The 13,067-nt window shown below is 40.2% G+C and overlaps 1 long non-coding RNA gene across 1 annotated transcript in view; it reads right to left on the reverse strand.

Moving 5' to 3' along the window:
- Window positions 1-8,769: 8,769 nt before the first annotated feature.
- Window positions 8,770-13,067, reverse strand: part of LOC134021246 (uncharacterized) — a 33,242-nt gene continuing 28,944 nt past the window's right edge. Inside the window, exon 4 of the long non-coding RNA XR_009930483.1 lies at window positions 8,770-9,524. This is a non-coding gene — a long non-coding RNA (uncharacterized LOC134021246). The remainder of the gene's footprint in view (window positions 9,525-13,067) is intronic.

Here is a 13,067-nt window from a genome sequence, read left to right on the forward strand (position 1 = left end):
TAACCTACAGGCTTTCAGGGGAGGAAGTCGATATTGGCAAGGTGTTTTTTAGTGTGGACCAGCCTGTTTGGTTCCGGGTTTAGCCTGACGCCTCACCTCTCTTCCCGGTTTGAACCCACCAGTGTGGAGTTGACCCGGGAAACCTTTCATTTTGCTGCAATGCTGCAAGGCTCGCGCCCATTAGTCAGACCTGAGGACACGAGCGGCAGGCGTGCTGCAGCTGAGCCCGCCGATACGAACCGCGCCTCACAGAGCCAATTTACTGAGCAATTAGTCTTCGATGAGAGACAAGGGTCAGGCGTGTTGTCTCGCAACAGAGTTAAGACCTCCATTTTAGAAGATTCTCTGATCTGGTTGCCTGTATTCTTCAGAAAACTGGAGTTTGGTTCAAAATGTTTGGGGGATTTTTTGCATGTAGGTTCCAGGAACCTCAGAAAGAAAATTGGAGGATTTATTTTTGGCGTGGTTACTATTGAAGACTAGGACACTGTTTGCTATTCCTATTTGTGTTGTTCACAATGTTACACCTTGGTCAAATGACTGGTTTTTACTTCATGCAATAGTTGCTGCCAATGTTCAAATGGTCTCAAAGGTTTTGGGGGTCACCATTTTGGTGGGGTGATAGGCAACACTAATTTTTGAGTTTGTAGAGTTTTGAGTTGGTTCGAGGTTGTTTACTTGTGTGCTTAGGGAAATGTAAATATAGTGAAGTGAAATATAATTATGTATAAAAGGAGCACGTTGAGTTTTGTCAAATCAAAACTGACACAATTAAAACTCATTTCAAACTATGCTGTTTCATCCATTTGATTTGATCCCGAATGGAAAACATTGTTAAATGTAAATGCCACAAGAGAGTTACAAGATAAAAACAATCTCTGGGTGTAATTTGCATACTAATTGAAATACTGTAATGATGAGACGCACTCTCAACCCCCCCCCCCCCCCCCCGCTTTTAAAGATATATTTCCACGCCTGAGGGCACACACCCTCCCACGCACACAGAAGGGGTTCCTGGGATTTGATGAACAACACAACTCTACCCACCTTTGACCCCTACGCTATGATGATGACATTTATTTCATCAGTCCTTGGTACACTTCAACTTAATTAACAAATGAGTACATCTGATGGATTTGCATATCAATTAGTTAAGGCATGAGTCCTGGCGAAGGTGACAAGACATATTACCTAACCATCTACTACTTGATTTCCATCATTATTTCAAATTGACTAGTTTGGAAGCATTCGTGGAATTCTGATGTACCTGTAAATATGTTGTGGATGATATTCCTTTTTAGACTTTTTGAAACTGAGGAAAAAAATACATACATTTAAAAAGAAACTTTTATAAAAAAATATGATATCCATTAAATATCTATGATATTCATCACAATATAATGATGTATATAAAAAAAGAGCACTCGTTGGTCACTTATGTCCAATGCTTCATTCAGAAACATTTGAACAGATTCTTCTGGTCTAATCCATGAGTTCCGATATATTAACAAAAGGCAAGAAGAGCCCGTCTGTGGCTTTTTGTCTCAATCTAATTACCCCTCTCTATATTGGCTCTGTCTTCCAGGCCAGCAGACGATTCAGTCTCTAACACCTTTTGGGAAATTAATTCATTTTTGTTAAAGTGTCTTAATAATTACAGTGACATCAAGGTTAATTGCCTAATCTGTATTGCCATAGAGGCATACCGTTGAAATCCCCACACAATCTGTTCTTGAAATGGCAGCCAGAAGATCCCTGTTACTGAGGGAGGCTTTGACCTAAATAATTTCCTTTTTTCCCCCTTTTATTTCTCCACTGGAACAACCAGGTACTTTCTGCTGAGAAACTTCAGTCATTGAACTTCAGTCAAGTCATTGTTGTAAATGAGTCATTCTGCCACGATGGAACAATGGAAGACGCACGTTATTATTTAATATATACGTATGCTTAAGTGGTCTGGATTGCTGCTCATGCTGTACTAATGGAAATTATACAGGGGGTGATCTGAGACTTGGTGAGCTCCTGTGGTTTCTCCTATCTGTGTCGTCCATATAGAGAGACTGTCTGAGCACACAGCTTGATGCAGACATGACAACATGAAAGTTATGTGATGTGAATGTATGAATGTAAAGTCATTCCAAATGAGCTGCATTTAGGTGTTAGGTGTCTATTAAAATCAAGTTAAGGGACCAGATGAGCTGGCTGTTGCCATTGCAACTTTAGAGTTTGCTACACTGCATGGAAGGACTCCCTCGCATAGATCATATTGAGAGGGTTCACAGATGAATTTTGTTTCAAACCGAAAACAAGTTATCAAAAGATACTTTTGTTTGAAGTTTTATTTTATTTTATACCACAGCCTTTTTCTCTCATCTTCTCGCCTTTAGCTTGCTTTGTTTACTGCTGGGTTTTTTTTTTACTTTGTGAATTTCCAGACAGAACTTTTGTCCAGTCATCCACCAACGTTATCATTCACCAGTCAGTGAAGCGGCCCCATAAATGTAACTTCTATTAAATAATTATCAGATTTAAACCTATCTATAAATTGAATTTGGAGGAATTAAATAGCTGGTATTGGACCATTTCAGTCTTGAATCTAATACGGTGCAATTTCCCTTTGGGGATCTAACCTGTTCTATCTATCTATCCATCTATTACATTTTGTGGTAAGTGTTATACACCGGAATAAGTTTTGTGGGAATGGATTATGAATGGATTAGTATTTTCATGCTGGATTTAAACTGGGGACAACAGGATCTGTCCAGTCATGTGCCATATATCTGACACAAAATAGCAAGCTACCCTAAATCCTTCTTAAAGCCAGGACAACAAGCCTGTTAGGACTCCTCCACCATGGAGCTAGTTTGAGGGCAGACATGCAACTTGGTTGATGGATGCTAGTGCCAGCTACAGTCAGCGTCAAATCCGTAGAGGGAATAAAATGAGCACTTGTCAGCACAAGATCAAATATGGCTACAAGGTGATAAAACTCCCATGGTTGATGAAAGCATGTGCTTGATAATAAAGGAAATAATTGGTGACGGATATTTTACCATGCATGTTCTATCTGATGCCCGATTCACAGATTTGTGGATTATCACCAGGTTATACTGTTGTTGGATAGCAGGAGAGTGTGTTCTGCTGGAACTAAGACAAGCACTGCAGAAAGACAAGATGTTATCTTTTATTTTATGGCCTTGAAATAAGTTTGCTGCAGTAATGCAGCCTCTCGATATAGCTCTCCAGTGTGTTTCAATGTTCCAGTAATGAAATCCATTCAAGGTTCAAACCACCTGTAGGGTATTCTGGTTTCAGGCATCACATCACTTACTCTTCCTTGCAGGAATCATCCGAAGAAGTGACTTCTAATCATGGAGAAAAAAATACCCACACAAAACAGTAATTAAACGGTGAACATATTCGGTTCGGAGCCTGGTAATCCGAGCGAAATGGTCTGAATGATCAAGCCTGTGTTCTCTGACCCACAGTTGAGTGTCTAGAGGGGGGTTTATTCGTGTGAAAAGGATATGAAATTGTCCTATCACTCCTTAATTACAATCACAATGGCAGACATGTACTATCATTGTGTGTCATGTACTCCCTGACGTTTAAGACAATTTTCCCCGACTATATCCAATATCAAAGTTTTTGAAATCCTTCCAAATAGAACAATGCCACTGTTCTCTCTTGGCTTAACATTTTCTATTTCAAGTGTCTCACTGTGTGCCAGGAAAAAAATATTTAATTAAAGGGGCTTTTAAAACATGCCTACTGTAATGCCATTATCAAAATCAAAGATATATCAGGGCAAGACACTAAGTAGGAGAGTTGGAATAATTCAAAACATTAAATCACTGACAGTGTAAGATGAGGAAAAAATATATAAAAATAAGTGTACATGTGTGGAGGAGGGTATTTACAGACAACCCAAGGGCAATACAGCTGGATACTGAATATTAGTGTGGCATTCCTAAGATTCTGTGCACTTCCGTGGTCTCTGGTCACCCAGTTCCTCTCCTAACTCGATTACAATCCTCAAGTAGTAGAGTTTTCTAAAAAAGAAAAAAAAAGAAAAAAAAGGACCATCTGTTGTCTTTCCAGTAGTTTGCCAAAACCTTACTACAGAGCACAGTGCAAAACAAGTACAGTGTACGTAGTGTAACACATGATGACTTTTGTTGTGTCAGTTGTTATCTAGCATTAATACCAGTTAACAAGGATTCCCACGCACAACACCAACAAGATATGTTGTACATTTCTACATACAGGCTACATACTGGTAAAAAAAAAATCGCAATAGATCTGTCTTGTCTATTATTGCAGAGTTGCACGTTGCAACCCACTTTTTGTAATGTACGTACACTGAGACTTTCCTGTGCAGCTTCTCATGTCAACGTTGCAAATGGTTTCATGGTGTATCAATGAAATTAAATTGAACAATTCCTAGGAAATTTAAGTGTTCAGGTAAGATCTGTGTGCACAGTAACAGAGGAAGCAAAAACTGGATTTGTTTGGGTGTGCAGAGGGGTTGCGTGGTTATAATGATAAAGAATATGGTGGATTTACTATGTTGGGCACCAATGTGTATTTCTGCCACAGTGTGGGTCCCACTAAGCTGTGGATGTTGTTATGACAGTCATGATATAAGATTTAAATGCTTACTAAAAGCTTTATACACTGTACCTTACTACACCTCTAAGCAGTGTGTCAACCAATGAAAATACAATACAGCCGGTGTGCATCCTGCCCTGTTGTTTCATAATCAAAATGCTCACTAATCTGTACGCATCATTAGTTAAATCCCTGTGATCATAGTTTCATTACACCACTGAGCCAGGAAGTGCACGTGCGCGAACCCATTACGCCTCATAAGTTTTCCAGTCACTGACACTCTGATGCATCTGTGGATGAACAGATTCTTCGTCATGTGTGTGGTCATGTATGTGGAACGTATTGAGACATGAATCTAAATTACAGGTGTGGCCAGAGCGACAGGCAACATTAGTTTTGGTCAACTTCATTCAGTCTGCAACTGCACTGTTGGACCGAGGAAGGGCTGAGTTCTAAGCCCCAGCTTGCTCTGTGCTGTCTAATGAAGACACTAAGGATTGCAATGAATGCAGACCCATAGTTCCCCATACACCCATTTATATCCATTCAAGAGAATTATAATTCCATTGGGAGCACAGCAATCTCTCAAATCCCTTAAGTTGTATGACTGTACATGTATTTTACGTCCAGTGCAGAAACGCAGTTACTGTGATCAGTCATAGTCCTATAGCCTTTGAGGTTTCGTGCCGAGGTTTTGTTCCAAGGCAAATGCACAGTGCGGATGATGAGCGGAGATATCACTCACCAGCACTTGCTTACAGTAAATGACATTAAATTTTTCAGAGCAAGTAATGGCTCATGCTGAAGCAATCAGGTGGCCAGGGCTATGACAACAGAGGCCTGGCGGGTCGTTGAAGTCACATTATCTACATTCGTGGTGACGGCTCATTTATCTCACTTTGAAACATGACAAAGGGAGAGACCCCATCAATGCTCTGATGACATGTAGTGAAGGTTAACGGTTCTTAGAATGCAGTGGACATTTCACACAATGCCTGCCCTTCGTTGGCAAACAGTGCATTTAATTTTGTGTTTTAATAGATTGTCATAACATTGAGGGCGAGGGTTTGAGTGTGATTGAACAAACCATTATTTATTTTTTTCTTTTCTGGCTATGGCTGTATGGTGGCTGTGTATTGAATACTAATGAATGTGCTTATGTCTTTGTTATAGATGTGTTTCAGTGTCAGAATAACTTATCACTGCTTCAATTTGATTCCAACAACAACAACAATAGCGACAACTTTACTTGGGAAGAAAAATTGCTAAAGAAAAATGTATGGCAAGACATCAAGAAGCAATCAAATCAGATATATTTGAAGAGACTACCTAAATAAATAAAAACTCCCAGAGACAAAATTAAGTCTCGATCCCAGTCCACACAACTTAGTGCATGTCCAGATTCCCCTCGACCAGAAACTTGAGAGCAACTTGTTTCTCTTGGTCAAATGGGTTTCAGTGTTTCACTGTGTGGGTAGAGGTGGAAATCATTTTATTGATGCCTACGGTTGGCCAATTTCCCATCGTCATTCAGAGGAAGGTTGGGGTCTATGCTCGCTTATTCATTGCAACACTCAGAAGTGACCTTCGAGGTGACAAGGGCGCCTGCAATGGATTGTTCAGATATTTGCTTACACAACCAAATCATGTACTCTGAAGATGAATTACCCTGCAAACCAGTTAAGACAAGTCTTGTGGATATTAATTTGACTTGTATTCATATTTTATAAGATGGGTGACTTGTTAGAGGGGTGTAAAGGGACAGCAGTGTGTGATGGAATACAAAAGGTATATGTGATTATGACATGAGGCAATTAATAAGATGACACGTCAGGGTATCTACAAAATTATTGTACGGATACGGATTATGCAATTAAATAGTTTGAATAAAGATATCAAGTTAAAAACATCAAATATAAGAATAATCTGAAGAGACCACACACACATTCTACTTTAGATGAGTAATTTCACTTAAAACTCATAGCAATCCTGTAAATTGTAGAATGAATTACTATAACTTTTTAAATGTGAGACACTAGCTTTGGTTATAGACGTGAGAATAAACTGTGAGTCAAATACTGAAGAGGACACTAGCTTTGGTTATAGACGTGAGAATAAACTGTGAGTCAAATACTGAAGAGGATAACAGGACAAAATGGTTCTTAACCCCTGCTCGACATTCTGACACTTTACAGACACCATTGAGTTGCACACTGGGCATCTTTTCACTTACTTGGCGCTAAGGACTACTGTTAACCACTTTCCACCCCAGATTCATTGAAGTGTGAAGTCACTGAAGTGAAACATTCATATACAAAGTCTGCCCTCCTAACTGGTAAATGAGTTCAAATATTTGGTCACTTGGATTACAGGCATTGATAGGAGAGTACAGAACAGACTGTCTGACTGCATTAGGTACACTAATAGTGTACTTTCTAATCCAGTTGTCTCAATCCAATGGAGAGAGCAGTAGGGAGGAATGAAATGTCCGGTCAGAGACATGTCAGACGTTTTGGGAAACAAAGTTGTAAGTTGTTCGTGAAATGTACTGATTGGTAACCTCTGTCACTTGACTCTGAACAGATCAATGAAATGTACCTTAAAAATGTGTATGTAAATTATTTTTACAGTATAGCTTCAACTGTCACACCACATCTGTTGTGTAACATTGTCAAGGCGATTGACACAATGGGAACCCTTGTCTCAAACTCTGATTTTTCCAGAACTACTTCAGACATCCAACAGCCTCCCTACATGTATTTCAAACTCAGAGCCTCATTATTGAAATGTCAGGCAGGAAAAATAAAGAGAAGTAATTTAGTTCAGTTCCGCTAACTTGAGAAATTGCACTGCCAAATAAGATTTTCTTATTATGGCACTGTCATTTTTATTGTTGTTGCTACCAGGGCTATCATTTTTCTCATGTTCTAATTGAGGCTAACACTTTTCTGAGCCTACACAATTCAAAAGGACATCCTGGATCCTACTTACCAGGTTACTGGATTGCTTTTCAGGATTGCTTGCCTGTAAATCTGAGCACGATAGTACACCATAAGTTATTTAGGAAATAACAGAAACAAGGTATCTGGATTGTGGAGCCTCTCATTTGTAGCATTTTATGCAGGAAAGTGAAGACGTGTTTATCGAAATGTAAGAGGGCATTTTCTTAGAAGGAAGCAGATCATTATTGGAGCGTTGATTAGGAATTGTCATAGTGGAGAAATCTAACAGACAATTTGTTCATTGAGCTTTATTTAGACTGCATTGAGGAGTGTCATGAATCTCCGCTGTTGGATTGCTCTAGGTGTGTGATTTGTCTGCTTCCCAATTAGAACCTGTCTTAAGTTTACTATCATCATTGAACAATGCAAATACGCAACTTTTGTACAGTAAATCCCTTGATCTTCTAATATAGATAAATCAATTTCATTCCTCAGTTTCCATGTTCCCTGATTGCGCTCTTTTACTGTGCCTGTCTTCTTTCATCTCAATAAATCTTTGGGTTGATTGGACATCACCAAGTGATTAAGATTAATTGCGCTACTATGGTTAGAGGGAAAACAAGGAAAAAAGAGATGGAAAAAGAGGGAAGAGAGGTAGGCAGACCTCTAAGGGATGTCTATAATGAGCAAAATGAAAAGAAAAAAAAAACATCTTACTGGGGCCAAAACATTCAATGAAAACAACCATGTTGTTGTTCATTCTTTGACCAGGATAATCATAATTTAGTAAATCCAGAGATAAAAAAATCAATGGGTTGCCTCTGCATTCATTGTTGTTGAATTACTATTTTTTTGTTTGAAAGGGTCAGGTAAAGGTAATAGAAAATGTATAATGGTGTCCAAAGCTGCAATAATTAGCGGTTTTCGAGCCTTTTGGACTAATTATCTTGTCAGACAACAGAAGAATTCTCAAATGCATCCTTATTTTTTTATCAATATAAAATAAGTGTCTCAATATCTTGATGTTATCATACATATCTCTGGGTGCAATAAGGCCTCACAGAGGGCTAACAAATATGTGTGGGGCCCATGACACCAATTAGTAAGTTGCTTCTCTATTGCCTTGGTTACCTAACAACAAAAGTAGCATTACAGTTGTTGTTTTGTTTGAATTGATTGATTGAAGTCAAAGGTGGAAATTTTGCAAAAAGACAACATCATCTTAAGATATTTGATAAAGAAAAGACAGATAACAATTAGATCTTACTGTAATTGTCATCCATATACAGTAGCATGTAGTTTCAATTCACAAATCCTCTCTGCTTCTCAAGAGAGTGGTTCAGGATTGGGATTCATTTGGCACTCAGTATGAATGGAAAACATTTACCTTAGTTATAATGTGCAATCAAAACACTTAATGAAATGTACCATTATTGTTTTAGACAATAATGGTTGACACAGACTCGAAACAGCAAGCCCACTGGGTCATTTTTGTGTTAACGTTACGGAATCGTTTTGCCTTTCTCCACTGTGTTTCAAGGTGTGGGTCCTTTTGTGAGGATTGTAGTCTCTATTGCCCTCTAGTGCTCAGTGATTTTACATAAGAGCACAATCCCAACAATATTTGATTCTACTTTCAGGATTTGATCAGACAGGTGACCTTGAGTGAAGGACCGTGGAAGACCATGATTAGTGATCAGAGCTAGAACAAAAACTGAAACGTTTGGGTCTTCAGGACGAGACTTTGAGATCTGTGGCCCTCGTTCCCCCTCTCATTATGGGGAAGGGGAATCTCACAAGGTGGGTGGGGGATGGGAGGGATAAGGGCAAGCGGGCATGAAAGGCAGTGTGATGGATGGAGCTCCTTGCGAGTGATGGAAAAATCGTTCAGTTTTTAACAGGATGGGATGGGTGAAGAGATGGGTTGGTTCCTTCACTGTCCACCCACGCAGACACCCCCTCCTCAATCTTCTGTATCCAAAAATGATGGGGAGAGGAGTATTGAGAGAAAATGAGAGGTATTAATATTGTGACATCACACTTGTGCCTATCATTACACCAAAAGTGGCCCCCAAAGTTAAAATGATGTGTCTAAATGTGCAAGATAAAGTAGAATCAAGATTGTTTCACTTGCACATCTCTCACCGGTTTAAAAAGCCCATCGACAGCATAGAAATAATTATCTAAAACCCACAGCTCTTCACTCGTTAGACTATTTCTCCAGGTAAGACAGAAACAGAGAGAGAAAGAGCCTGAGAAATCAAGCATATTGCTTATTTTAGAAAGGCAATTACCCGACAGGAGAATTCAGTGGAATCAATTGATGGGTAGACACCATGACATTTCTGATAAAAGCCTTGGGATGTCTGTCCGTTTGAGTCCGCCTGGCCCAAGATGGTAATATTAGCTAATGGAGTTATACGCTGTCAATTTATCTCTCCCCGTCATCTTTTCGACTGCACAGGCAGGTAAACACATTTAGACTCAGAGCAGTTTTGGTGACAATGATCAATGAATCTTATCACGGCCTGTCTGCCAGTGTATCTAATGCATATTGGACAAGTGCTTTTATTGGCACATTGTTGCAGGGAGGAGAAAAAATGACACCATTTTGCAGAGGTATGAATATTTTATCTACTGAACTCATTAGATAGCACTCCCTTTAGGGATCGCTGGCGTTTGTTTCGTGCCAGATTATTTGCATGATGAATTATACATTTCAGCAATATGAAAACATACAGCTCCCAGATACTGAGGAGCGCAAGAGCCAGGAGGGAGGCCGTTGAGGAAACCGGCTATATTTACTTGTAACATCAAAAGGCACGCTCCTTGGCCCACTTTAGCGTCTAGGTACCTCACCGATGTACCAGCCACTCAGTTGCAGACAGTGCCAAGGTCCTAACTTGTACACTTGTTCAACTTTTTGTGTGAAAAAAAAGATACATGGACAGTTCCACTCATATTTCCTAAATTGGAACATTTGGGTTTGTCAGCGTGGTTGTGTTGTTAGGTCAGTGTAGTGCCGTAACACCTTACGGGGGGGAATACAATTCTGATGGATGATGTAAGCATGTGGCATGATGTTCTTCTGATTTAGAGCTTGTTAACACCATCAGACCATCTCACATAACATCTTTATGGGGACCAGTTGTCACTGTTTTCACGGTCACCAACATTTTCCTTGACCATTTTGACTGGATCAAAAGAACACAGAACACTGACCCTGAGACCAAGCAACGGACATCTGGGACATGGGACATCTGGAACAATACAAGCTATATTGGAGTGGGTGATCTCCAACAACCTCCATCTAGTCTATAGTAATTGACAATGGGCCATTTTTGAGCGGAATAACTCTTTAATGGCCAAAAGTATCTTGTGGCATGGGTCATCTCTGAGCCTCCTCCAGCTCTGGTGGGCTTTATTAGGACATGACAGACCTGAGAATGGGCTGTAGGGCTGGGGCCTCAGAGCAATCATGGCGGCCATTTCACACCCTGGTGATCCCCTCATCTCCCCAGTCTTGGAGGGCTCGGAGGGTCTGCAAGCCCCTGATGAAGCACTGACCTCACTTCAGCTCTCCATGGATATGCCTTTCAATGCCCCCCCCCCTCCCTCCCCCTTTCCCCTATTAAATTGCCTTCTGTCTTACAGGGTGTCAATTTAGGGGTCTGGGAGGTGTGTTGGCCACTTGCTAATTGCTAACAAAAGTTTCAAAGTCAATTCTCCCAAGTTGTAGTAGGTGCAACAAGTATGAGTTCTGTGAGATGTTCAGCTCTTCATCTGCAGGGTTGCCTTGCTTTTAGTCAAATTAGTACCCCTTTGAAAACTTTCCTCCACTTACCTTTCCATAAACTCTTAAAGTGGTACATTCATCCCACTAGGTCTCTGCACAGGAAGTAATTTTATGAATTCAAAATGAAATAAAGCTAGAATCAATTATATTCATTTTTTTTCATTAGAAATAAGCCAATAGGCACTTGTTATTGAAATGGTCTGCTTGCTCTTTCTTTAGGGAAAGGTTCCTCTGTGTTGCTGCTGAAATGCAGGCATATATCATTAGTGTGTAGAATTTGACATTATGAAGTTTACAACGAAAAAAGGGTAGGCAGAAAGAGATTGACAGTTTCAGCCAGTGTGCATTTGTGCATGCTTTTGAGGATTGTGTGTATGTGTGTTGCTGTGGGTATGTAGAGTGTGTGTGTGTGTGTGTGTGTGTGTGTGTGCATGCGTTCTCCAGATGAATGATAAGCAAATAGACAAACGATGGATAAATGTGACAATGTTCACATATCCCTCCCCCCCTCTCTCCCTCTGCCTCTCATATGCAGAACTGTAAATCCATTCACTTTATAGTTTCTCTCAGACCAGACCTCACACCAAAAAGAAACTGTTGCACACACCGTTTATTGATGAGTCTCTTCCTCCCTTGGTTCTCTCTAAAGTCTGGAAAAACAGCAGCACAAATGTATTCAAAAATACAATTAAATCGCAGCAAAAAAGACGCCACAAAGAAGTTCCTCTGCCCTGGAGCAAACAGGGATACTGCATTGTTTTCAACAGTGAGGTGTAGTCAATCAGTGCATGGGAATCCATCCAACCATAAACCGGGTGCCATAGACAGTTTTTTGATTGACAGTAGGTAAAGTAGAACTGTGATAAAGCAAAATGCTCGCACACACAGTCATTCTAATGGCTCTACAGTGCTGAAGATAACAAAGCCTTGGCAGACAAATGCCCCAAAATCCTGGATCATTTTCATGTAGCATAAAGCTAATGTGTATCTGGGGGGGTAGCTGTAGCATCTGGAGCTCTCTGAAAGACTGAGGCACTCACAGGTGAAAAGCATTTTCTCTGATTCTAATCTATTTTATTTTCCGGGACGACTTACCAGTATTGGCTATTCAAGACAGGCTCCGGCATTGTCATTGTGTAGAGGCTGGCGAATAATAGGAAAAAAAGCTAGCAAGGGAATCAGAACCTGAAGCAATCCCTGGTAGTTATTCAACACTTCAAGAAGTTGGAAAAGAGAGAGTCAGGGGGAAATGAAAAGGGAGTATACAACAGAGAGAAATAGAAAAACAGGGGAATAGAGACAGGGTTGGAAAAAAAAGATGGTTAAAGGAAGAGAAGGAAACAACCAGAAGCCTATCTCTTTACTTAAAGTGGAACATAAAAAGGCATCATTGGTGGTAATGTATTGCCAGAGCTAGAGTTGATCTCGGCAGGTTGTCATTTAAAGAGCCTGCCATGCCTTCCACAATTACCAGCCCAAAACACCCCACAAATATCCCTCCAAACAATTTAATCCAAATGAAGATTTTCTGCAACCGAAACCATCATTACTTTCTTGTCGTGCCCTATCCGCTGCGGCTTTGAATCTGTTAACCTTTTTCCGAGGGCGGCAGAATCGGCCCTGCTTGACAGATTAGCCATTGACGCATTTATCAAGGGATGACAAATGAGCTGTCCTTCCAGATGCCTGATTACTTGACCTTTATTCCACACAAGCCA

This window comes from Osmerus eperlanus, chromosome 5, assembly GCF_963692335.1.
Source record: "Osmerus eperlanus chromosome 5, fOsmEpe2.1, whole genome shotgun sequence".
Lineage (NCBI taxonomy): Eukaryota > Metazoa > Chordata > Actinopteri > Osmeriformes > Osmeridae > Osmerus > Osmerus eperlanus.